Below are 26,679 nucleotides of genomic sequence, written 5' to 3'. Positions count from 1 at the left end.
AGACAATACAAGTCGATTCAAACTGCCACATCAGGAAAAATATGTTCCGCTTAGGTCTGGAAATTGCTCAGCGCCCGCCTTTGATGAGGCCCGCTCGCGTCCACCCCGTGCTTCTCTCTGTCATTGGCCACTCTGGTCCATTTGCTTAATGAGCAGCGTGGCAGGTGGCCAGGGGAGAGGCCAGCCGAGTACACCTGCTGCCCACTGGCCAGAGTGGCTGGGCAGCCTGCCTAGCCCACCCCACCCCACCCCAGCTCAACAGCTGATCCTTTGGGTCAGAGAGGGCACTGGGGTCAGCCCAGTCCCTGCTAATGGCTTTAATAGAAAGATGGCAACAACCACAATGCGCTAGGCTCTTCCTGGGTCGTGTGCCAGGCCTGGGCTAAGTTCCCTGCAGACGTCACCTCCTTGAAGATGAGCAACCGTGAGAGGTGAAGGGCACTGTTCTCCCATTATGCAGATGAAGAGGCAGGGAGGTCCGTGTCTGAGTACAGAGCTGGTGCTCCTAGCCACTCCACTTCGTGACCTGGAAAGCAATGGTGAAGCAGTTGCAGTGGGCAGCTATGGCGCAACAGGGAGGCAGCTTCCCAGGAGGAACGGGAGACTGCAAGCAGTAGCCTTTACTTAATGTCTCCAGGGCCTGGTCCTCTCTTCTGATCTGTCTCTGCTTTAGAACATGAAAGCAAAACCTCTCTCTCTCTCTCTCTCTCTCTCTCTCTCCCTGTCTCCTTCCATCTTGTACCCCTTAGTCCCCTGCTCCAGCCCTAGATTCCAGGACAAGCCACTAAAGAAGCCAAGGGGAGGTCTGGAAGCCCTCCAGCCTAAGCAAGCCTTCAAGAAAGGGTACTCCTTTGCAGCCCTAATACCTGTCTCCAGGGAACAGCCTTCTCTAGTGCTTTGAGTGCATCCTGCCAGTGCCTTCCAGCTGTTCTGTTTACTATCAGAGCAGGCCCTGGGAAAGCTGTTTTCCCTTTCCCCCTCCCTTCTCTACCTCCTCCCCTCCTGTGCCCTGGGGATTCCTAGGGCTGTGACTGCAGCCCTAGGAGGAGCCCCGCCTGCCCTGCCTGCCTATGCCAGCTGTGTGCAGCACAGGTGGGAGCTGCCACAACATGGTCCTGTCTTCTTGTTTCTGCCATCCTGATACCCCATGTGAGACGCTAGGTGCAGCCTGGAGAGCAGGTCTCCAGGGTGGGGGCAGATGTTCCAAATACTGCTGCATCCGGGGAACCAGATCAGCTTTCACCCTGAGCCCTATCAATCCCTGACAGCTACCTGCAGGGCCAGGAGACACAGGGTAGAGCTCATACCTGGGGAGACCAGCTTGGGGATGACAGGTCAGGGCAGAGATAGGCTTCATCAGTTTCACTGGTTCCTCCCTAACCTGCAAACTCTCCAGGGCAGGGTACATTCTAGATCCTCGGAGATGGCTGTACTCACGATGCCTGGCAAGAGCGGATGATGCATGCCAGTGAATGAATGCATGAATGAATGAATGACACTATCATTGATTCAGCCACTAGCCGTTCGTTTTTCTTTCATCCACTTCGCTCACTTGTTGCCTACCCTTGCCAGGAATTTTCTGGTCCAGATTCTTAATGTGTAATTATCTCCAGGGCCAGGCCAGGGACGGACTAATGAAATGCCTCGGGCACAAAGTTGAAGGAGCCAGTCCCTCTCAGGGTCACGTGGGTGATTGGCCAGCTCAGCTGCCCCAGACAATCTTGCTGGTAGGGACGGAGATTCTCTTGTATGGATGAGGAAAACAGAGTGGGTGAATGCTTATCCCCAGGCCTGGGTGACTTCTGTGTCTTCTTTTTTGCCTGTGGGTGATCTTCAGTTTCCCTGCCTCACCTGCTTAGGAACGGCAAGGTCCCTGAGCAAGGCCCTGGCCTAGCAGAATAAGGACGAGTCACAGCGGCTTCCTGCCTCTGTTGGGCATCTCTCCACTCCATCACTGGCACTAGGTTCCTGATTGTACTGTGTTCCTCATCCTGTCTACTCTGGAAGGACGTGGCCTTCATCCAGTCACTTAAACTCCCTGTGGTCCAGTGTCCTTCCCAGTAAAACGGAGCACAACGGTCTTCCTAATGGAGTGGGTTGCAGTGAGGACTCTGGGCGAGACAGATGACAGGTAATGACACACCATTAGGACAGTGCACGCCACATGGTGAACTCCATGGAAATGTTACATGTGCTAGCCTGCTTGTCATCACCTGGAGACTCGAGGGGCTGCAGAGAGCCCCAAGCCCTTAGCCTCTGGGCCCCCAACATTCAGCCTCTACCTTCCCAGCCATAGAACGGTCCTGTTGCTCAGGGTTAACAATCTCAAGAAACCATCTCAGCCCTTCTGGGAGGTGGATAGAGGGTGAGGCTGGCCTCTCACTTCTCTAGTCCTCTCCAACTGCGGGCAAGGGAGCCTCTTTCTTAGCTCCTTCCTTGCAGCTGGAGCTCTCCTGGAATTCATAGGAGGTTTGGAAAGAGAGAGAGAGAAAGAGAGAATTCACACTTCAGTGAAAATGTGTTTCAAACAATTAGCAGGTCTTTACCATAGGAGCCTTTGAAGTCAGAGCCCAGACCCATCTCTGTGAAGGATTTCCCCAGTACTGACAGGCTGGCAGACGCTAACACAGCTCAGCCCTTGCTTGAGTGCCAGCTCTCCTCTCTCTGGGCTGGCAGCTCAGGGTTCAAGTGAATCCCTCCAGTGGCTCTAGTGTGGTCCTCTCTTGCTGTGTGATGTGGAGGAGTCCCTCGGCTAGGCAGCAGAAACCCTTGACTGTGAACTGGGAGCTCCTGCATTCTTCCACGTTGCCTGGCTGTTTATGCTATTAACAGATGAATGACTTTGAAGGATTCCTAGAAGGATACAAACTGAAAACAGATCGGCTCAGAGAGGGCTGGGTTAGCTGGTCTTTCCATGGCCCAGGCTTTCCATGGAGGAACTCATCTTGATGCAGACTAAGATTGGATCCTAATTCTTCTCTGAGCTGCATGATCTTGGGCAAGTCACTTTGTGCATCTCAGTTTCTCCCTCTGTGAAATGGGAAAGCAGTCTTTATTTCATAGGGCCGTTGTGGACCATGTGACAAGACCTTCCCTAGAAAGTGCCCAGCACCATAAGTGTATGAGACTAATTTACAAGCTATTTCTCTGCTTTATCTTAACCTCAGGCAGAGCCAAATTCTGCCAGCGGCTATGGTGGGAGGGGCCCTTGGTACAGTACCCTATCCTGGAGTTCTAGAGAGAGTTCAGAGAGAGACATCCAGAAAGGCATTGGAAGCAGCGGCCCCCACCCTCCTGTCCCGGGAGTGCCTGGCCCAGCCCAAGCCTCTATACTTCTGTCTGATTCCTTTCCCTGACATTTCCATCCATCATCATAATTGCTTCTCCCGAAAAATGAATTTGTAGTTGATTTCTTCAAAAGAGGGAATCAGCCAACAGATAAAAAGGTTGTTTTATTTAATTTGCATGAAGAGGCTGCCTGCTGCCACCCAGCTGTGCCGGCTGGGCTGCAGGGAGGGCCTGAGTTGGCAGCCGGTGAGCACAGGTAAGTACTGGCAGCTCTCGATCTAGCTTCCTACCCAGGTTGCCTAGGTTCGAATCCCAACTATCATCCAAGCTGTCCATACCGATCATTCCACCAGGGATATCTGAGTCTGTGTCCAACCTATCACCGTTGGGGCAAGTAAGGCTTCTAACCAAAGAGTTTGGGACCCAAGAAGTCAGGCACTCTTGGAGGCAGAAACTCAACAGGCCAGGCCTTTGTCCCATCAGAGACCCAGCGCATATGTTAGCCCGTTACTGGACTTTCCTAGGGAAGGATGGTGCCCAGGCACGGCAGTACTCGGGAGAGGCCAGAGGACAGCCGCGAGTCTAGCCAAGTCTACCTAACCAGTTCCAGGCCAGCCAGAGCAACACAGCAGCACAATGGCAGTGGCTAACATGTGCATTCAGGCCAAGGGACAAGCCACGAGCTTCTCTCGCACCTGCACTCATCCAACACTGTCGTCTTCCTTCAGAGGAAAGACTGATGCTCCCTCTTGCCTAACTGTGGCAGGGGCACCTAACATGGTGGGAAATCATCTTTCTTAGAGATCCGTGGGACAGCAATGTAAAAGGGCAGGGAAGAACTAGGGCTTGGCATGGAAGTTGGGGGTCAGGCAGGTGTAGGGGGCATGAGAAAGAGCTATGTTGCTTTCTGGGAAGGCCCTCTGGAATGGGGTGACGTCAGGAAGGAGGCCCCCAGGGCTTCTGGGCAGAAGAAGCACATTTCTAGTATTACGCAATACCAGAGAAGATGCCAAACAGCATTCTGGCACAAGATGTTCCTGGATCAGAGACTTGGGCACCCCATGAGTGGGGACACCATTTAACCTGCCCTCTCCCCGTGAATGTTTCTGTGGCCGTGGGTTCTATTAGTAATTACTGTAGACAACAGGTGTGCACAGCAGCCGGGCAGTGGTGGCGCACGCCTTTAATCCCAGCACTTGGGAGGCAGAGGCAGACGGATCTCTGTGAGTTCGAGACCGGCCTGGTCTACAAGAGCTAGTTCCAGGACAGGCTCCAAAACCACAGAGAAACCCTGTCTCGGGAAAAAAAAAAACAAAAACAAAAACAAAAAAAAAAAAAACAGGTGTGCACAGCAAAGGCCCCTCGCAACGCAAGCTGTGCCGTTCTTTTAACCATCAGCCAGAGGCAGCAGAAGCAAAAGCAGAGCAGGCATCCTTCAGGAGGCACCCAAATGGATGCTGGACAGTTTGGGATAGAGCCACTGAGCACGTCTGGGGTTTTCAGGGCCTCGGAATGATGGTGGAGAAACATCTGGGAAACAGCAGCTGGGGGCCCTGCTGGATTCGATCTCATGGGGCTCTTGCTCCCTGGGTAACTCAGCCACCCTCTCTGTGAGACGCTGAATAGGAAAATGTCTTCTATTTTTATTGCAGGCTATAATTGCCTTGTTCCTTTATTTGTTTACCCGCTTATTGCTTGTGCCCTTGCCTGTCATTTAAGTCTTTGAGGACAGAGGCCTTGTCTGTCATGTTCCCAGCATATACTCAGCTCCAAAGACAGTAGCTAGAGCGAGCAGACACTTGACGATGATGCCGACTGGAGAGGTGGCCCTGGGACCTCATTTACTGATGCTTCTCGAATATGACAGGGACTACTGTATTAGGAGGGTCCAGGATGGTGTCAGGGGAGGCATATGGTCCTGGTCTCCACCCCTAGGAGGTGGTGTGTGTGTGTATGTGTTATGTGATATGGTGTGTAGTGTGTGATGTATGTGTGGTGTGTATGTGGTGTGTGTCTGTATGTGAGATATGTGGTGTGTGTGTGGTATGTGTGTATGATGTATGGTATGTATGTGCATGTGTATGTGATGTGTGGTTTGTATGTGCATGTGTGTGTACACATGCTCGTATGTACTGGTGTACGCAGAAGTTAGAATATCCTCCTGAGTCAATCTTGTATTTTTGAGACAGGTCTCTTTTTGCCCTGGACCTCCAAGGTTCGTCTAAGCTGTCTAGACTGTGAGCTCTAGGGGCTCCACCTGCTTCCGCCTCCCCAGTGCTGGGATTATCGATGTCTGCTATCACGTCTGGCCTGTATGTAGGTGCTAAGGATCAAACCCACATCCTCAGGCAAGTGGCCTGTCTGTCCACTCCCCAGTCCCATGACTAGAGTCATTGAGCTAGGTCTGGAGTGAGTGGCGCAGGACATTCCCCGACTATAAGCTTTATAATGGTGACAACTGGATTGCTGACAATTACAGAATACTGTTGATAACTTTATTCTAGCAAACTCCGAAAGCATTGTGGACACCAGCTAGCTCACTGAGGTCGGTGACGATACTCGCTTCTGTGGCTTCTTGCTTGGGTGGGTCACATTGTTGCACCATTGATTTTCGATCTTGTCCTTCCTAAGAGGCACATCTTCCTCCTTCTTGCCCCTGCCTAGTCCTACCTCATCTCTGAAGGCTTGGCGCAGCCAGCATCAGTGATCACTCAATCTTAAGAAGGGGCCAAGTCCATGGTTTTCTTTCCAGTGTTTCATTTGGGAGGTCCTTTCTGTCCTCTTTGTCACAGCCCTCCAGGGGCAGGACTTCTGCCTTCTCTCCAGGCCTACCACGCCTGGGGACCAGATCTTCCCCTCAAACTCTCCTTGGGACATATGATCTTCTGTCTGTGTGTATGCCTGCAGGCCAGAAGAGGGCACCAGACCTCATTACAGATGGTTGTGAGCCACCATGTGGTTGCCGAGAATTGAACTCAGGACCTTTGAAAGAGCAGGCAATGCTCTTAACCACTGAGCCATTTCTCCAGCCCCTTAGCTCTTTTTTTTCTTTTTATGTTTGTTTCTGTTTTTGTTTTTCAAGGCAGGGTTTCTCTGTAGCTTTGGAGCCTGTCCTGAAACTAGCTCTTGTAGACCAAGCTGACCTTGAACTCACAGAGATCCATCTGCCTCTGCCTCTTGAGTGCTGGGATTAAAGGTGTGTGCCACCATAGCCCTGCCAGGATCAGCTCTTTATGGCCAACTTCCATGTGTTGGAAGGGTCTTAATTTTGGCTGCAAAAGCTTGAAACTGAGTATTAAGAGTTCAAGTGGCTGTCGAGTTGGGTACTGGCTTATCCAGCCACATGAAAGAAGGACTGGGTTGGCCTAGCTTGGGGACAGCCAAAGACAAGAGCTCAATCACTGACTTCTGTCATCCTCTGTCTGGGGGGACCTGCTTCTCCATGAGGCAAGTTGAATCTCCGAGAGTCAGGGCCTGCAGGAGCTCCAGGTTTTCATCTGTTATACTTCCACACCAGAGAGGACGTGTTCGGAAACTCCAGGAAAGGATGGAGTTGGCTGAACTTGGGTCATCCGCTGACCCCAAACCATTGCTTAAGTCAAGGGACTTGGGACAGAGAGAATATGTGTTCCTGCTCAGAACACAGCCTGGAGCTGGCAAAAGAGGGCTGTCATTTTGAAAGAAGTGTAGTCTGGGAGCGGCATGGGCCTTATTGCTTAAGAATGGTGTGAGCTCTAAAATAGTCCTTCCAGGTCATGGGCATCATGGGGGTGCGTTTCATCTCCTGGCCTTTCAGCATGAAAAAAAAAAAAAAGAGAGAGAGAGAGAGAGGGAGAGAGAGAACTCTGAGAGTCAGTGCAGGCTGAAAGACCCATTTCCCTAGCGAGCAGAACCACAGCCCCACTGCATTCCTAGCTGATACCCTTGCTCCTTCCTGAGCAGCCAGTGTCAAGGTCTTTCTATTTGATCATTGCTGACATTACAGGCTGCAGCATGGTCCAGCTCTGGGAATGCTGTATTTAGCTGAGAGTGACACCATGATTTGTATGAAAAAGAAAATGAAGTATATGTCCCACCCTATTGCCCAGCCAGCATGGCTCCCATCCCCATCCCGTGTCTCCACTTAGCCTGTATTAGAGCTGCCATGGCGGACCTACGGATAGTGCCGTCATTTCCTCCTCTAGGGACCCCAGCTCCCAACCCCAGCTCTTGATCCTTTTTCTGTTTGCTGCCTTTTCTACAGCCTCAGCTGACGTCGAGACAGGGTGTATTTTTCTGTCTTGGCCCATGAGCATATGAAGAACAAGGGTTAGCATTTGTCTTTAACTCCTGACCTGCCGGGCGCACAGCTGTCCTTAGGGCAATGCTTCTTGACCAGTGTTATCAGCATGCAAGCTGGTGAGGTTAACAGAGCTGGGTGTACCAGAGTCTGCTCAATGCAGCCCAGCCGGCATTTATCGGCAGGCTCTTCAGGCTGATGGTGGGGCATCTCTTCCAGCCACACGAGTTCACGGAGGGACCTCTGTTGTTGCAGATGATGTGGTACTTGCCCATTCGCTATAAACCCGAAGTGTCCCTATCAGAAGGGTTGACTCTCAAGAACTGCTTTCTTTCTTTTATTGTGTGCCTGACCTGTTTCCTCAATTGGATGGATGGTCAAATCTAAGAGAGCAGGAACGTGGCCTCTGTGCTCCGTACCTCTAACCCCTCCCCGAATCATTCAGGGATGAGGGCTCATCTCTCCTCCACGATTTCTGTTTCTTTGACTCAGGATAGTGACGACCAGCAAATGGAACTTTCAGTAAATGTCTAATTCTTGGTGGACCCAGGCCAGTTCCAGCCAACCCTCCCTCTTTCCCTTCCTCCCTCCCTTTCCCTTTTTATTATCTCTTTGTCTTCCTGAGACAAGACCTCAGGCCGTAGACCAAACTATCCTCAAACACTCAATCCTCCTGCTTTGGCTCTCAAGTGCACACCACTACACCCAGTTCACTCCTTTCTTAGGATCAGAAAGACTCTACCCTGCTGGGAATTAAGCCACCGCAGCCTTTTCTTTGTTGTCCCCAAATGCCTTGTTATTCATGGGCTCTACCCTTGGACTCCAGTCCCACCTCCGGCTTTCCACCATCTTTCCTTTTCCTGAGGTTCCCCGGTGACAAAGGGGTTTGCTCCAGCTGAGGTCTCAGCAAGGCAGGGCCTTGTGTTTTCTTCACCTGCTCAGGTTTCCTCTTCAAAGCTTGCTGAGTCTCTCTCTGAGAATAAATTTCTCAGATTAAGAGTCAAGACGTTTCTCTTGGCATAATCTCTCTCTCTCTCTCTCTCTCTCTCTCTCTCTCTCTCTCTCTCTCTCTCTCACACACACACACACACACACACACACACACACATCACCCCTGACCAAACTAGTCCCATTCCTTGGCTCTAAAATCAATTTGTAGCTCTCCCCCACCCCCGGAATTTCCCTCCCTCCCCGAGACTCGGGTTTTCAGGAGTGCGTGTTTCAGGAGGAAGAAGCAAGAAAAACTGCATTGTGACAGCACTTTTTCCTTTTACATTTTCAGCCCGCAATCTGGGGGAGTCGGGGGTGGCGAGTCTTCAAGCGCACCATCAATTTGCGGTTAATTGGTTTAGAATTCATTAACCACATTTTCCTGCCTGCCGCTGCCTTGTCTTTGGAACGGTGCTTGAGTTTTCCGATTCTTTGAGTTGCCAAACTAATAATTCACCTACTTTATTTCCTGACTCGCAGTTAGTTTGTTTTAGTCTAAATAATGCATATTCAGCTTCATTAGCATATATTTGGATCATTTCCGACTCGAATGTATTCAATCCCATCAATTTACCATTAGTGAGATCATCCAGGAGGGAAGTTTCCAGATCTTTAATGCTTGTGTCAGTCATTCTCATCTTTGCTGGGTCTGGGGGAAGGGCAGGGGAGAGAAGGGGAGCTGGTTTTTCCCCAGACATAGAGATGCTGCAGGGACCCCAATATCCCAGTCTCAGAAGACCCCTCCTCCACTTGACTGGAACAAACCTTTATGAATGTTGTGGCTGGAAATTCCAGAGACTGGCGATTGCACAGCAAGGCTCGGAGGGCAAGGGCTGTGCAGCCAGCAGTGGCGACCTCCTAACTGGGTATGGTTGACACTCAGCATTGCAGGGGCTTTAGACGTTCCGACTGCAATTAAAAACATGTTCACTTAGAGAAGCAAGTACCCTAGCTATGCTTAGTGCCAGATATCCAGTGGTGACTAAAACATCTATGACGTTCAACACCACGGACCACACGAAAGAAAACTGAGACCATCTAGCGGATAAATGCCCATCATAAAATTCAAACCAAGTCATTAGTAACCTTCATGCACCTTTCTGTCTTTCCTTTGAATGATGGGCATTGGAGAGGAAGAAGATGAAGGAGCTAAGAGAACTGAATTGCTCCACATACAACAGGGCTTACAGATGTAAAAGGGAAGGTACCAGATTGGAAAAGAAGGCTGCCTCTGAGCATGGGGCTCTCCGGAAAGAGAGAGATGGCAGAGGAATTTAGGGTGCTTTTGCTGGGTGAGGTGTGCAGGCCCACTGCACCATCTTTGCCCGTGTCTTCCTTTGGCAGGGAAAAATCCAGTGGCACAGGATCAAGGTGGCCCAGGGAGCGATCTGTCACCTTCATATTTTCCAGATATAATTACAATTTGTAATAAGTGTGATGGAGGAAGGGCTGGGAGGTCAGGGAAAGCTGAGCTGAAGATGTGACCTTCAGGGTGAGGCCTGAAGGTGAGCGTGAGCTCAGAAAGATGACTAGGATGTCCCAGCCGTAAGCCCAACACCGTGAGAATCTTGAGGTAGAGAAAAGCCCATCTTTTATCTTTAAATGTTTTTATTGTTTTTATTGAGCTATATATTTTTCTCCACTCCCTTCCTTTCCTCTCCCCTCCCCTTCAACCTTCCCCCAAGGTCCCCATGCTCCCAATTTACTCAGGAGATCTTGTCTTTTCTACTTCCCATATAGATTAGATCCATGTATGTCTCTCTTAGGGTCCTCTTTGTTGTCTAGGTTCTCTGGGATTGTGATTTGTGGAGTTTTTTATGCTTTATGTCTGAAAGCCACTTATAAGTGAGTACACATGATGTTTGTCATTCTGGGTCTGGGTTACCTCACTCAATATGATTTTTCTAGATCCATCCATTTTCCTGTAAAATTCAAGATGTCCTTTTTTTCTGCTGTGTAGTACTCCACTGTGTAAATGTACCACATTTTCCTTATTCATTCTTCGGTGGAGGGGCATTTAGGTTGTTTCCAGGTTCTGGCTATGACAAACAATGCTTCTGTGAACATAGTTGAACACATGACCTTGTGGCACAATTGAGCATCCTTTGGATATATACCCAAAAGTGGTATTGCTGGGTCTTGAGGAAGATTGTTTCCTAATTTTCTGAGAAATCGCCATACTGAAATCCAAAGCAGCTGTACCAGTTTGCATTCCCACCAGCTAATGGAGGAGTGTTCCCTTTACCCCACATCCTGTCCAGCATGATTTGTCAACAGTGTTTTTGATCTTGGCTATTCTTACAGATGTAAGATGGAATCTCAGAGTTGTTTTGATTTGCATTTCTCTGATGGTTAAGGATGTTGAACATTTCCTTAAGTGTCTTTCAGCCATTTTAGATTCCTCTGTTGAGAGTTCTCTGTTTATGTCTGTACTCCATTTTTTATTGGATTATTTGTTCTTTTGATGACCGATTTGTTGAGTTCTTTGTCTATTTTGGAGATCAGACCTCTGTCTGATGTGGGGTTGGTGAAGATCTTTTCCCATTCTGTGGGCTGCCGTTTTGTCTTGTTGACCATGTCCTTTGCTTTACAGAAGCTTCTCAGCTTCAGGAGGGCCCATTATTAATTGATTCTCTCAGTGTCTGTGCTGCTGGGGTTATATTTAGGAAGTAGTCTTCTGTGTCAATGCATTCAAGTGTATTTCTCACTTTCTCTTCTATGAGGTTCAGTGTGGTTGGCTTTATGTTGAGGCCTTTGATTCATTTGGACTTGAGTTTTGTGCATGGGATAGATATGGATCTATTTTTATTCTTCTACATGTTGATATCCAGTTATGCCAGCACCATTTGTTGAATATGCTTTATTTTTATCATTTTATACTTTTTGCTTCTTTGTCAAAAATCAGGTGTTTGTAGGTGTGTGGATTGATATCTGGGCCTTTGATTCGGTTCCATTGGTCCTCTTGTCTGTTTTAATGCCAGTACCAGGCTGTTTTCAGTACTGTAGCTCTGTAGTAGAGTTTGAAATCAGTGATTGTGATGCCTTCAGAAGTTCCTTTATTGTACAGGATAGTTTTGGCTACCCTGGGTTTTTTGCTTTTTCCATATGAAGTTGAGTATTGTTCTTTCGGGGTTTGTGAAGAATTTTGCTGGGATTTTGAAAAGCCCATCTTTTTTCAAGATCAAGGTGTCCTGGGAAGAAAGAAGCTGTGGGTTTGGCATCTGAATGAAGGTAAGATTCAGAAATATGTATATGTAACAGAAAAGGAGAGCCATATCCCTGGAATCTGCAGCAGGCAAATAGAGTGGGCAGAGAGGCCTTGAGATACCAGCTCAGTCTGTGTGCCAGGGAAGGGCACAGAGACCCAGGACAGCAGCAGAGGCTACTCGGCAACCATCCAGACTTTTTTGCCCAGAAAGTCCAGGATGGAAGAAGCTTGCTTGTCCCGCCCTATGGCACTGATACTGCCAGGTCCCCACGGTAGAACTGCTGTCCCCATTTGCCCATGCACTCCCAGATAGAGGCTCTGAGACAGGAGGGGTTCTGGGGCAACACTGCTCAGGTCATGGCTGGTGAGGCCCTGTAGCCCTGTCACAGCTAGCGTGGTCCAGAAGACCCTGCAGATACAGACAAATGATCTCTCATTCTGTGAGAGGGAGGGGCATAAAGATGGATCATAGACAGGGAGAAGCTCCTGGGAGAAGCAGAGCCATCAGAGTAGGGCTAAGGTGAGCCCCCCGCCACTTCCTGACCACTGAAGACAGTTCCCTCTAATATATGGAAGAAACTGGTCCTTTTCACATATGACCTCCGTCACCATCTCCAGCTAGATGTTGTCGCACTCAGGTCTACACGCCTTCATGCAGAGCTCACCGTTGCCCCCAGGAATGTTGGGAAAAAGTGTGCAAGGCACATGAGTATCTTCTGCTGCCTCAGGTCAGCCAAAGTAGCAAGACATATTGCACTGTACCTATGGCTTCGACACCCGGTTGCCGTGAGCAATGAACAGGTCTGCAAATAAACCATGGGGAAACAAAAATAAAGGAACTCCTAAGCAGGGCAGAAGTTGGGGGGAGGGGGGTGTTTCAGGCTGATTCCCGTCAAAGGTCGCATCTTTCTATCAGAAGTTTAACACTGTTTGGGACTAAATAGAGCCTGTTCTTAGGTCCACATCATAACCCCCTCCCTTTCATCCGTCAGTCAAGGCAGCGTACAGGAGGGAGCGTGGCTTGGCTGTAACTTATGTGACCTGAGAGCTGGCACTAAAAGCCAGTGCCATCACCCAGCCCAGAGGTGGTGTACGGTAAGGAAAGGTGGGTCTGACGGAAGCCGCTGAACCTAGTCATATTGGCCCACATGGGCTGCCGGAATATTAGGAAACAAAGAGCTTCGCTTGCAGGATGACAAGCCCTGTTAGTGTAGGCTTTGTTCTCTCTTCATAGAGAAAAGAAGAAAAGGATGCTATCTGGGATGGAAGCAGACTGGAACAGACCGCAGCGTGAATGGCAAATGGGCTCCGCATAGCGAGGCTGTTGTAACAGGATCCGGTCGTGTTCAATCTGCTTTGGCATGCTTGGTTATCAGGGTGAGCAGTGATCTGGGGTTTTCCATGCCTCCCCGTCACCGTGATCTGAGCATGCGCATTCACAGTTGATATTTGTGGGATAGATGCTGTGCCGGAGAGTCTCTGGTGGGTACACAGATACTGCCTCACATCCCCAGGCCTGGAGAGCCGGCTCTACAGTTAAGAGCTTGTTCTGTCCTTCCAGAGGACACGAGTTTGTTCCTCAGCATCAACACCAGGTCACTCACAACCATCCGTAACTCCGGATTCCAAAGAGATCTAACTTCCCTGGACTCTAAGGACACTTGTACACACACGCGCACACACACACACACACACACACACACACACACACACACACACACTCATAATCAACATCATCATCATAATAATAATAAATATAAGTGGAAACTAAGACTGGCCAAGTTGGAGTTTAGAACCATCAGCAGAAACAATTGTCAACAGAATTCACTGCCAAGCCTAGAGAGCAAAGGAGGAGCAAGCTGAAAGGCCAGCTGATCCTCCAGGAAGCCCAAGAGAGAATAAGACAACTCAGGAAAGGGGAGATGCCAAGCCTAAGTTGTCATAACAATTATCAAGAGCAGAGAAGGATCATGAATCAGGGAACTGTATAGGACATGGATGGACAGAAAATCAGGCAGAAGGTTGAGGCAAAGCAGAGCATCTGGGAAGACCCAACGAAGGCCAGAGTGGACAGAGATGCAATGGGCAATCCACACCTGAGAAGTGGGGCTAGCAAGGGGCAGGCTGGAGGTCAGCCCCAACCAGACAGAGCTCCATGCCAGATGCCAGAGGCACAGCAGCTGGGAGCCAGACAGAGGGGACACTTGGGGCAGCCAATGGAGCAGGCTGGGGAAGGGCTCACTGGACGTGGTCAGGAAGATGGACTCTCCCAGAAAGGTCTCAGCTCTCCAGCACTATGGCCGGGGTTAGACGCCCTACCCAGACAAGGACAGTCCATTTACTGAGTTCTAGCACCATAGGAGCACAAGAATGGAGAGCATTCCGTAGAGTGCTCGCCTCCCATCTCTGGCCCTGCAAAATCAACAACAAAATAGTGGCTACTCATTCGGAGGCAGGTAAATAAATGCATGTCTAAATGCAAAATATCTTAAGTGGCAGGAATGAAACAAGTCAGATTCACGGTGAAGAGCAGAGTGAGGAGACCATAGAGACAAGGGCTGGAGGAATGGGACGGAGGCTGACCCAGCAGTCTACTCCCCAGGGGGCAGCAGGCTGAGATGGAGTTACCCTGAAGAAGGTGCTTCCACTGTTTCGCACTGCCCCACCTTGCTGGGTTTCCCTGTTGATTCGGCATTTATCAAGAGTCATCTTGCGCCTGCCAAGATAGCTTGACAAATTTACTTTGCGGAGATAGAGCATGTTGCTACAAAACTCAGGAGACACTGAGTTCCAACAGTCAGGAGGGAAAGGGAGACGCCACTAAAATAGGCCCATGGTGGCGAGACTCAGTCCTGGACCAGGACTAAGGCGTCGATAGTTCCTAGCAATCAGCTGTGTCCATTTAGGCCAACCCACAGACACGGGGCTAGCAGGCCTCCCTGGGAGGTAGGCAGGGTTTTCTTTCCCAGCCCGCAGCAGCAGATTCTGTGATCCTTGTAGCAGCTCGTGCAAGGAGAGGCAGGTGAGTCTCAAGGGGCCAGTTCTGAAAGAGAAAGCTCCTGGCTTCTAATGTTCCTTTGGATGGTGATGGCAGAGTCGCCCAGGAAAATGGAACAATTCGATGAATGCATGCAGTCATTCATTCATTCATTCAAGAGATTCCTTTTTAGCGTTGGCCAGAAAAAATGTCTGCCAAAGAGAGACTAGACTCTAGCCATAGCTCTGCCACTGAAAACGAGGTATCTGAGAAAAATCCACGTATGTATCATAGAGATTCTGGTCGCTTTCCGATACAATACGATGTCTGTGGCTGCATATACAGGGCTGTGAGCCCTACCCACAGCAGCGACAAACAACAGCTATAATAAGGGGGATGATAGGATGGGTCAGTGGTTAGAGGACTTTCTACCCCTGCAGGGAACCTGGGTTTCCTTCCCAGCACCTACATGGTAGCTCACAATGGGCTGTAATTCCAGTTCCGGGGTTTCCAACACTCTCTTCTGACTTCCACTGGTGTGGCATGCCGGTGGTGAATCTGCAGCCAAACATTCACACACGCAAAGTAAAAACCTTTTAGGAAAGTGATATTCTATCCAGACTAGTCGGGCTTATTGTAATTGTGAGTAATAGGCATTCATTTTAGCTAGCTTTCTAAAGAAAATGAGAAGGGTAGGCTGGGGCTGTAGTTTTCGTTGGTAGAGTGCTTGCCTGGCATGCATGAAGTCCTGAGAGCTACCCCCAGCATTGCATAAACCAGGACACAGGAGGATCAAGAGTTCAGAGGTCACAAGGGCCTGTTCCACAAAGTTTTTGCGCTACTCTACTGGCACAACAGATCCGTTCCCACCATGCCTGATCCGCAGCCTGACGTGTCCTTGTCCCCCGCGTGGTCAGATCTGCAGGTGTTTTAGGGGTTGACGGAGGATGACGTTGGAGAAGGTAGATTTGGGGGAGTGCTATTTTGACTAGGGTGAATTCTGGGCTTTTGAGAGCAGACGCAGCCAGGCTCAGGTCTAGTGCAGCCTTTATGGCTGGGATGTGCCAAGCCACACGTACACACGTCAGACAGAGTGCTGCTCCTGGCCCTGTGTCATAGGTAGTCAGCAGGGGCTGAATCCAAAACCAAGGCCTCTGTGACGTTGCTCTTCTGTCCATGCCAGTCTGGCACACTGCCCCACACTCGTTTCTGTTTACCGAGACGACCTGCGGGGAAAGGTATCAATGGTGACACGGAGTCTGCATGAATCCCGAGGCTAGATCTCCAGGCAGCCGTGGCTATGGCTGGCCTATCATGGCAGGAATCCTTCCGACTACAGCTGCTTTGCGCACCCAGGATGGCAGTGGCCAGCTGAGAAATTTCAATGAGAGTCTGCCTCCACAGCTCTCACCTCTGTCGGCCCCTTCACTCCTCCACCCACCTCTCAGTGAGGGAGCCCTCCTGTTTTCTTCACTGAGCCACAGCCTTGAAAGAGCCCTGTGGATGGCCCCAGGGCCTTCCCAGCTCCCAGGTAGGTCCCTTGGGGAAGGCTAGATGGGAGGCACCCCACTCCCTCCCACTTCTTTTCTTTAAACCTCACAGAAGGCCACGGACCAGCAGACCTGAAGGAGGCCAGACAGAAATCCGGACAGCCTATTTTCTTCTCGCATCTGTGAAATCAGGGAATCGGGAGGGCAAAGTGGGGCTTGGGGGGGGGGTCTCCAATTATCTCCCTCCCCCTATCTATCGGGGGGGGGCTTCACACTCTCCCCCCACAGCTGTGCGCAGTCAACAGCTCTTGGAACCTGTTGAAATCCATTACCGACCTTTGGTCTCAGCCACCACAAAGGAGCTCTGCCCAGCGCGCAGGCGGATTAAACAGAAATGAATTGGCCAGGGGAGGCTTTGCGACCCTCTGTGTTCCTGCCTCCCCCTTCCCCTTTCTCTCCTTCTATCTCACTTTTATTATTATTTTTTCCCCCTGGGAAGCCAGCTGGGCAGAGCCAAGATAAGGCTGAAAAGATCCCGGAGGTCACAATCATCTGAACCGGATTCACTTTGTTCCTCCTGCAAAGTAGGGCATGGTGGCGCCTCTGCACGGGGCCTGTTAGTGTGGAATTCATCGCATCTAGCGAAAGTGAAAATAAAACAAAATGAAAAGCCCCATAAAGTTGGACCGTTAAATATTTAGGGCTCGTGATGAACGGTGTGTCATAATATTTGTTGAATTGCATTTGCTATTCAATGCATCTTTACCACTTACAGCCCCAGTTTTCGGAGGTAGACCGAGGAAGCTAGAAGAATTAGGCTGAGTCAAAACTGAAACTCAGGCTTTAATTTAACCTCAAAAGATGAATCTGGCTGGCTGTATGCCCTGGGCTGCATAGCTGTTAGCGCTCTCGGGCAGGGGTCTTCGCCTCCCCTGGAGTCTGTCTCGCTGTTCCTCTGCTGCTCCCTCCGTGTGCAATTAAGCAGGTGCCCTTCCGCGCTGGATTTAAATTATCAAATGTCAAGACACAACACTTTATTTGTGTATGTTTTCCTTGCTTAGCAATTCAGGCAGTGCCTGGGGAACAGGGATGTGTCTACTGGGCTCGCAGAAGGAGTTTCCTCCTCTGCCTCAGTGAAGTCTACAATTCCTCTCAGGAGGGGGTCGCTGGCACTTCTTCATGCCACCCCCCTCCCCAGGAGAACACACAGAGCCACCTGGACCTATCTGATCAGAGGGAGGGCCAGGATCTTTTCTGGAGATCAAAAAGGTGAGTTGAGTATAAAATCCTGGAAGTCTAAGCTGTAGCTGTGTTCATGGCCCTAGAGACAATGTAGAGATGGGGGAGGAAAGAGCGAGGCAGGGGTAAGGAGAGGGAGGAAGAGAGAAGGAGGAGGAGGAGGGAGGAAGGGATTGAGAGAAGAGGTGATGCGGAAGAGACAGGAGAAGGAAAAGAAGGGAGGGAAAGAGAGGATGAGGAAGGAGGGCGAAGGAGGAAGGGAAGAAGGAAGAGAGGGATACAGGGAAACCCTGGTGTGTGCACGTGTGCACGTGTGCACGTTGTGTGAACCGCCACAGTCTTCTAGGCCCTGAAGCCTGGGCCTTCTCCTCGCCAATCATCTCTTCCCTGTTTCTTTTCCATCTCTGTGTGCTCTCTGATGCTGACAGAATGGTTATGACATTTGCTCCGAGGGGAGGTTTGCTGCCTTGTCAAGACCACCAAATAGGGGGCAAGGGGCAGAAGGCAGGGAGAGCCTTCTTAAAGGAGAAATAGGGCCCCAGGAATCTGAGAGTCACTGTGACCTTAGAGGTCATCAGAAAATGGTCTTGAGGATTTCTAGCTGACGACTTCTGAGATCCACGTGCCATGTCTTAGGGTGCCAGAGGGCAGAGACCTTGAAAAATTAATGCAAAACTGATGTGGGTAGAGCATTAATCTTGAGTGACCTTGGCAACTAGGAGACAGTGACCTTGAAAATCAGTGCAGTGGTGGACCTGAAGTGAGATTCCTGAGGGTTGGGGGTTCCGCATTTGCTGGGAGGCTGCAGACCTGGCATAGATACATACATGGCCAGGCCAGTGGGGGCTGAGGGCATGGAGGGTTGCTCAGGAGTCCTCTCCCAGATGCCCACCTCAGCACTGAACACCCTCACTTCCTCAGGGCTGCCAGGACCCAAGTGCTCCAGAGAGCCTTATCCGAGCAACCAAGGCTCTTAAGAAATTCAGATCCCAGAGCTGAACCCTCCCTTGGCTGGACTTGCTTCTGACAGTGCCACCCTGCCTGCGCTGTGACAGCAAAGCCCCAGCCTGTGGAAGGGGCACTCTGCAGGGCCAAGATGGAGCCAAGTTCTATTTTAGCAGGCTTGTTTGTTGCCACACAACATCTGGGGCTTCCCGCACCATCTGGACCTCCTCCCCATTGGCATCTCCCTCTCTGTGGTTGCCAGGAGTTGTCATAAGGCGTCAGCTAAGGTAGTCTGACCAGAGGCTAGATAGCTTCCAGAAGGGCTCCAAGGACGTGTTTGGGAGAGTGGACAGAGAGTCCAGATGCTGGGAGGGAGAGCTAGGGAGCAGACTCTGTGGGCTTGTGGTGCAGGGACGGGAACATGTGCCTGTGAGAATACTTCAGTGAATTCACACGTGCGTGAGTCTAAGTCTATGCCTGTGAACATCGGCATACATGTGTCTGAGTGAGCAGATGTGTGTTGGTGTGCTCTTGGAGAGGATTCTGACGCATAATGACTGCCTCATATGTGAGGCAGCAGGCTATTAGCCTGCGAGTGTGTGCCCATTTGTGTGCCCTGGCACTTGTGCCCCTAGGACCTGCGTATCTGGCTAGTAACCCTACTCCATAACCTGAGGCTGTGTGCTGGCATGTCTGCCCCCTGCGAATAGGTGTGCGCGTGTGCATTGGAGAGCCAGGCGCCTGCTAAATATTTGCTTTGCTGGGCCCTGGGGAGCTCAGTTGGCAGAGCTGCCAGCCCTGCATGCTGTGTTTTTGACAGCTCAGAGCGCGGCCTCCGAATGTGTGAACTTTCTCAGGGTAAACAGCTAATGATACTGCCTCGCCTGCCGCCGCTGACCCCCTAGCAGGCCCCCTTGCCGGCAGGGAGCTGTTAGGCGGCTATCAGCTGGTGCCGCCCTCCCTGTTCTCTCACGTGGAACCCCGGGCCAGAAAGGCCTATGATAGGGTCGCGGGATTCAACATTCCCTCCCCTCCTCTCCTCCCAGCCAGCTGACTTAGTAGCCAGAGAAAAACAGCTTTTCTTAGCCAATCCCTCTTTGCCCTCAGAATCAGCATCTACCACCTACTCCTGGGGATGGGGCAGGAGCTGCCAGAGCAGCCAGGCCTCTGCCCCTGCATTCGCACCCAGCATGGGCAGGTCCTCTGGGCCTGTGGGACTCTAGCCACCGCTGGTCTCTGGATCAAGGAAAGCCTTGGTTAGGATATGAATGCCTGGCTAATGAATGCAAAATCTCACTCTTGCTGGAATTGGGTCACAGCTTCCCCGAGCTCCTGAAACCTTGGCATAGAACTGATCTTACTGAGGAGAAAACTGGCCCTTAGTCTGCCGTGTTAGCAGCTTCCTCCCTGTGCTTCTCAGTCCTAGCGCTGTCTCTCAAGTGCCCTCACTTGAGCGTGCCATCCTCTTATCCTTGAACCATGGAGCATCACCTTTGTACTCAGCTCGGGGGGGACTCTGAGGTGTGTGTCTGTGCACAGCCTTGCTTGTGCTTGTATGTGGGCCTGGGAGAATCAGTTAGAGCATAGGAATGTGTGTTCAACAGCTAGGCTCACATGAGTGTCTTCCTTTGCTTGTGTTTAGAGAGAGACTTCCGCAGAGCCATGCAAGGGAAGATGTGTGGGTACATTCATCTCCCATGGGGCTCAGCTGCCGCTAGTGTTAGCCAGAGTGTGAGGACAGGACAAACACCGGGTACTAACCTAGAAGCTAGTTGCGGTGGCGAGAGTTAAGAGAACATTCAAGATGATCGTAGTCTCTTTTCCTTTTTGCAGATAAGGAAAGTGAGGCCTGCTGAGCAGACTGATTTTTAAGTCACCAGGGAGGGACATGCCAGGCCTCACTGTAATGGCTCTCCACAGGCACCCTTTCGTACCTGATCCAGGCTCTTGCTAGTGGGCACCTGCTTCAAGCCCCCTCTAGGCCTCCAGCAAAGCAAGAAGCTTTGAAAGGATCTCTGTCAGGCTCGAAGAAGCTCTTGGGCCGCTCTTCCCTGCCCTGCCCAGAGCTAGTCTAGCAGAGGTCCCTTTAACAGACGGATGGATCCCGGCCTCCTGCCCCCAACCCCCTGCTGCTGAGCTAAAGAGAGCAAACTTTTCCAGACAGCCCCTGTCTGTGTCTCATTACAGAGAAACAGCCATATTCCATTAATTCCTCATTTGCTGTGGGCAAAGCGCTGATATGTACGTTTTTACCTGGGGTGGTTTTAATCAGTTAATTTAACCAGAAACATTAATAATGTATTTCTTTGCCACCCGACTGCCCATCTGTTGAACAACTTACCTGTTGGAGAGCAATGTCACCTCCTGTGACTTGGAGCCCTTGGCTACCCAGGAACAAAATGAGATGTTGCATAGTTAATGGCTTCTCAGAGCAAGGGTAAGGGCCAGGGATGCCACGTGGGCTCCCAGGCTGCTGCTTATAAGCCTGGCTTCTCTCCACCCTGGGGCTCTGACTATGCTGCCTCCCACCTGAGCCTTTGATATCTGCTTTGTTGAGGATTGTGGCTTAGGAGAGAAGATGGAAGACTTCTCACAGCTCAAGGAGGGGGAGCAGCTGGGGGAGGAGCTAGCTGCAAGGGTAGATCTGAGCTCTAGTATTTTATGTTGCTGGACCTTGGCCACATAGCTCACCTGAATCCTTGTTGACCTCTGACTACTGGGAAGGTTCAGGAAGAAAGGCCATTTTGGCTTGATCTAGTGTAGGCGGAGACTGCTCGTTCATTTCCTGGCTGCTCAGACCCGAATAATCACACAGAAACTATATTAATTACAACACTGTTTGGCCAATAGCTTATGCATATTTCTAGCTAACTCTTACATCTTAAATTAACCCATTTCTATTAATCTGTGAATCACCATGAGGTTGTGGCCTACCGGTAAGGTTCTGGCTGGTGGCTCACGTCTTTCTCCTTCAGCAAGGATATGGCATCCTTTGACTTCGCCTACTTTCTCTCTATAGCTCTGTTTGGATTTCCCACCTGGCTTTACCAAGCCATTGGCTGAAACAGCTTCTTTAATAACCAATGGTAATAAAACACATTCATAGCGTACAGAGGGGAATCCCACATCAATCTAGGAAGGGTTCCTTCCTTGATAAAACACTGTTGGTCCTACATCTTTGAGATCCATCCCAGAAGGGCTGCAAGTCTGAGTGACTTTTGTGAACCAAGGATTGTATTCAGTACGTGTAACCCACAAGTTCAGAGGGCAGGAGCCTCGAGTAGCCCACGCTCCACTCACATGGCCTGACACACTGGCCATTTAGTTCCTGGGTCAAGGGGTATTCAGGGAAAGGATTCGTCAAGGGGGCGTTGAAGCAACTGTGGCAACAGAGAACTGTCGCAGGGAGGGTGGGGGTGGTTAAGAAGATGCTCGGTTAAAGAGTGGATGGACATCCTCAACCTCCTTCACCTCTTCTCTCCTAGGGTACTCCTTGCTAACTTTCCCCAGAAGCTATGATGCAACAAAGCTCTAGGGATTTGGGGGATTCCCCTTCCACTGCTAAATCCACTTTCCCACCAAACAGCTGGGGACTGCTGGGCTGGGCCTCAGCCCGCATGGCATTGCCATATTCCACAATCTGGTTCTATGGTCATGAGGCCCGGGGGATATGTGCGAGTGGAAGCAAGCTTCTCTCTAAAGGTTTCCAGTGTCCCTGAAGTGAGCGGAGGACTTGTCCTGGACAAGGTCCCTGGTGGGTACAATATACTCAGGACACAACAGGCCAGGTCCTCTGTGGGAGCTACTCCTCCTGCCTGGGGGCTGTTTTGGTTTCCTCAAGCCCGAGACGTTGTCGGCTGTAAGCTCAGACTTTCATGTTACTTCCCTAAGGGAAAAAAATGCCACCAATTAAACTATGACACGGTGCCTTCTTATCATCTATTGCAAGACCCATCTCGATTTCAGGGATGTTAAAATTGAAAAAAAAAAGAGTGTGATGCGGGATCAGTGGAGTATGGAAATGAAAATAGCATTGCTGCGGTTCATCAAGGGTTCTGTGCACCGGGCGCTCTGCCGATGGCGGCATCTCATTAGATCCTCGTGGAACCCTGTGGTCGGAGACACAGCTCGGTGAGGTCAAGCCGTGGTGGGGAGGTCAAAAGATAGTCCTCTGAGAGCTCTCGAGGGTGATCACGGCCTCTCAAGATTGCCTCCTCCGTCTCCAGTTAAGGATGATGAGGCTCACATAGCTTGCAGGTGGCAGAGGACTCCTTGGTTGGCCACTCCACTGGTCTGTGATCAGCAGGCAGGGACAGAGCTGGGCTTCCAAACCTGCCCCATTTATCTGTAGCCTGTGCTCCAAAGGAAGCAAAGGCAACAGATGAAGTGGATTCTGTCTCTGGATCCCACATGGAACCGGTCATCTCTCAGGCCCTCCATTCCTCTACCGGCTGCCCCCGCCCAGTCCACCTCTAAACAAGAATCACTTTCCCTTGCCAACTTCCTGGTGGAGGGTGATCCCCACCTCTCCTACCTCCTTCTGATTCTTAACAGCCAGGATATGCGAGCAGAGCAGCAGGCAGGCAAGGACGAAGCAGAAACTGAGAGCGAGAACTGCCGCTGAAAACTCACAAATTGGTCCCAGAGAGCAATGGAGCCTCTTTTTTTGCCCATCAGCTCACTTCCCCAACCATTACCAGGCAGCTAGCATGAGGCCGGTGGCTGGAGCAAAAGCCAGGCGTGGGCGGGCACGGGGAATGGTACAGTGTAGAGTGGCTGATTTCCAGAGGAGCACAGAGAGCTGGGGCAGCATCCTCCGGTGGTAAGAACTGGGGCTGGATCAGGGGAGCTGGTGCACTAGGGAGGCGGTACCAAGATGTTCTTCGGCTAAATCTGCATGGACACAGGAGGTCAGGATTTACCTGATGTCTAACCCGGGGCAGTTGGTGTCTTCTGGCATCAGACATAGACAGAAGATAGTTGAATCCAGGACTTGCGAATTTAGAGACCAGCCTTATTGGGAGCCTCGCGTGTAGGTTGGAAAGGAATGAGAGCCTGCAGCTGGCAAGGTGCAGCCATTCTGTGTCAGGCACACAGACATTGTCTTTTACCCTGCCCAGCAGTCTTGGAAGGTGAATTTCACAGGTGTAAAAATTAGCTCACATAGGGGATAAGTAACAGCCGGTGAGTCGCTGGGATGCAAAACAGCCAAGTGCCAGGCCACTATGTTCTGGTCCTTCCGGGGAAAATGAGGCATGAAACAGAGAAGCCAGGCAGGGTGAGCTTCTGGAGGATGCCTGGTGAGAATCCTGGCCTCGGAGATGTGTCGGTTGCAGCTACTTCGCTCCACGAAGAGGCCGAGATGGGACATACCCTGCTGTGAGGACTGGGAACCCCAGGTCACCCACTCAGCACAGGTGGCTGCAGTCTGCTGCCCAGCCGGGAGGGGTGCCACCTCATTTCTCCTGCACCATATGCTCTTCTGAAGACCTTCAGATGCCCTGGCTGCGGGAAGGGTCTGAGAGGCCACAACTCTCTTTGAAATACTCCCACTTCCTCTTGTGCTCACGTGCAGAGCCAGCACCCCTTAGAGGAAAGGTACCATTGCAGTGAGCTGGCTCTCAGACAGCATGGCCACACCGCAGGAGGGAGCTGAGGTTCCAGAGACAGAAAGGATTTGTCCGAGGAGAGATGACTAGGCAGGGCATGATTTTCACACCCAGCTACAGTGCGCTCCCTCCTTGCTCCCCCTGCCTGCTGGGCAGTTTCTCTCCTGCTCTGTCCACTTCTTGCCCTTAAAGGCCTTGCCTACATCCTGTCATCTGAGGAAACTCTTGGAACCTTGTCTCCGTCCTCTGCCTCAGAGTATGGGATCCGCAGCAGAGGAGCCATCCTGTTGTTGGTGATTGCTGTATTTTACTACCCGCTCCCTGCCTGGTTAGGCTGTGAGCAGTGTGCGGTGGGCAGAAACACGCACCCATTTGCCTACTGCCTGGAGTGCCGAGGGACTGGATACGTGTGCTGTGTCGAGTCTCTCTGACTCTCTCCAGAGCCTCCCCTTGCACACTCTCCTCCTAGCTCCTGGCACAAGAGGATGCCATCTTGAAAGGAGGGACTGGCTCACTTAGCTCCAAGTTACATTTCCCATGCTTAGAATAGGGTGGTATAGCGGGCATTTGGTGACTTTTCTGTTGTCATTAAGGTAAGTTACAGACTGAATCACCACACAGGACTGTTCACTCGCTCCTGGTTCTGGAGTGAGCAGTTCATTCCTTGAGGACTTTACTGTCAAGTGTGGGGACTGACACGGGCAGAGCCATGGGGCAAACACACAAGGCCATTAACCACCAGTAAGTGGCATCTAGGGGACGGAGACACTTGGCACCTCTGGCTTCTAGGTGTGAGCCATGAGCGGGTTACAGCTTCGTTGGAACCTCAGCCTCTTCTGACATGTCAACTAGTGTCTAATACTTAGGGACATGGCCCAGATTAAGCAAGACGATGCGTGTGAGGCATCTGGCATGATATCCGATACGGGAAAAGTGCTCCGATATGTTGTCACTACGAATAAACCAGAGCAAGGTCATGAGGAAGTGACAGCCCTTAGCCAGGCTGAGCAAAACTCTGGTGTGACTAAATCACACACTGCATGAGGAGGCTGAAGGGGAGTAAGGCGGAGTGGGGGTGGCAGCTAGATTTGTGAAGCCCCCAGTCCTCTGGGAAGAGCCGGGAGGGAGAGAGCAAGGGGAAGCTGGAGCAGGGAGGGTAGAGTGGGAACCTTGCAGGTGGCAGGGCAGATCACAAAGCAAGGGACGGAGAGGATGAGAATGACCCTGCTTTCCAGCTGGACTGTGGAAGGTCATGGATGTCCCTGGATGGGAGGCCCAAGGGCAGAGTAGGTCTGGGAAGCAGGTCGGGCATTTGATTGTAGAAGTGTGTTGGTGACACCGTGGAGGACCTGAGTGTACCCTGTAGTTCAGAGACCCTGCCCCTCGTTAGAGCCTGTCCCTCAGCCACAGCCCAGAGGTCGCAGCCTCCCATGGAAAGCCATACCTGTGTGGGAGACGGGAAACTGGACCAGGGACCACCCAAACATGGAAAAGTCACATTCTGCAGGAGGCTGTCACCCAGCCTGTCCTTCTGGGGAAAGGTCTGCCTCTGTCGTAGTCTCATGGCTCAATTGCTTCGACTGGGAAAATAGGTTTAGCTGCTGTTACTCGTAACCCAGCGAGGCTATGAAAGAATTCACTGGAAATGACTGGAATGAGAGCCACATGCCACGTACCGTAGAAAGGATAGACTCAGAGCAGCCTCTGGAGAGAACCTGAAGTTCTAGGACCATGTGCTGCAGGCCTGACTTCCAGGGGTCAGCCTTCCTCAGTGGGGCTTAGGAATAGCTCACCGGGTCCTGGGATGGTCTTTCATCACCCACGGATCTGCAGAGCCTTGGGATTCCGTGCAGATCGCTGGCTTTGCTGAGCCTTCTTCCCTTCCTCTGCAAGCAGTGACACATGGTAGAACCCACCACACAGGGTTGTCATGAGGACTACATGAAATCATGATGGCAGTGATTCGGAAGGCGGGCCCAGTGGGTGCTACTGACGATTCTGTTTTGCTGGCTCTAGTGTAGCCTTGGGGAGAGTCTCCCTGCTCAACCTCTGCCAGATGGAGATGCAGGAATCCCAGCCTTTGCATTTGTTCAACGTGCAGGTTTTAGGGGACTGCGCCTGTAAACCTCAAATTTAAAAATTCAGAACGAATCCATTTTCTCTGTTGCTGCTGACGGCCCATGCAAATTTGGAGGTCGCAACTTAGCTGCAGTCCTGCAGATGCACCTGCTGCCCTCCCTGTCGTAAACAGCCTTGGGCTCTCTGAGTGGCCATGATGAGGGAAGTTTAGGGATCTCTCTGGCTTTGGGTTAAAGGAGTTCAGCTTTCTGATCTTGATAGTTCTGTGGATGCCCCATCCCATCTCATTGCTTAAAGACCTGGATTATAGTCTTAACCTTGTACAGTGTTCCCTTCTGTCACCTTGAGACAAAAGCTCTGATTCAAAACCGCTGTCCATTTCTTACCTTCCTGGAGATTTGCTGGCTAGCCATGGCATGCCTGCCTATACAGATTCATATGTTTCGTGCATATTCATATATATATATTTAAGAAGTGTTTATGGAATGAACCCTCTGTGTTGTGTATTGTGGATAGACCAGACACATAGACTGATGGAGTTTATATTCTGTTGTGCAAGGTGGAGGATAGATAGA

The 26,679-nt window shown here is 50.9% G+C and overlaps 1 long non-coding RNA gene across 2 annotated transcripts; it reads left to right on the top strand.

Annotated features, from left to right (window-relative positions):
* Positions 1 to 15,465: 15,465 nt before the first annotated feature.
* Positions 15,466 to 16,900, top strand: LOC126507337 (uncharacterized). Of its 2 annotated transcripts, none has more exons than XR_007593495.1 (3): positions 15,466 to 15,704; positions 15,926 to 16,273; positions 16,732 to 16,900. It is a non-coding gene; the product is annotated as an uncharacterized lncRNA (long non-coding RNA). The 2 variants fall into 2 exon arrangements; XR_007593496.1 differs by having other exon boundaries at positions 15,468 to 15,704; positions 15,964 to 16,273.
* The last annotated feature ends 9,779 nt before the right edge of the window (positions 16,901 to 26,679 follow it).

Source organism: Alexandromys fortis, unplaced genomic scaffold, assembly GCF_014885135.2.
Source record: "Alexandromys fortis isolate MF-2015 unplaced genomic scaffold, M_Fortis_MF-2015_v1.1 scaffold_26, whole genome shotgun sequence".
NCBI classification, from domain to species: domain Eukaryota; kingdom Metazoa; phylum Chordata; class Mammalia; order Rodentia; family Cricetidae; genus Alexandromys; species Alexandromys fortis.
Note: the sequence above shows the minus strand (reverse complement) of the source record. Positions and strands in the feature narration are given on the sequence as shown.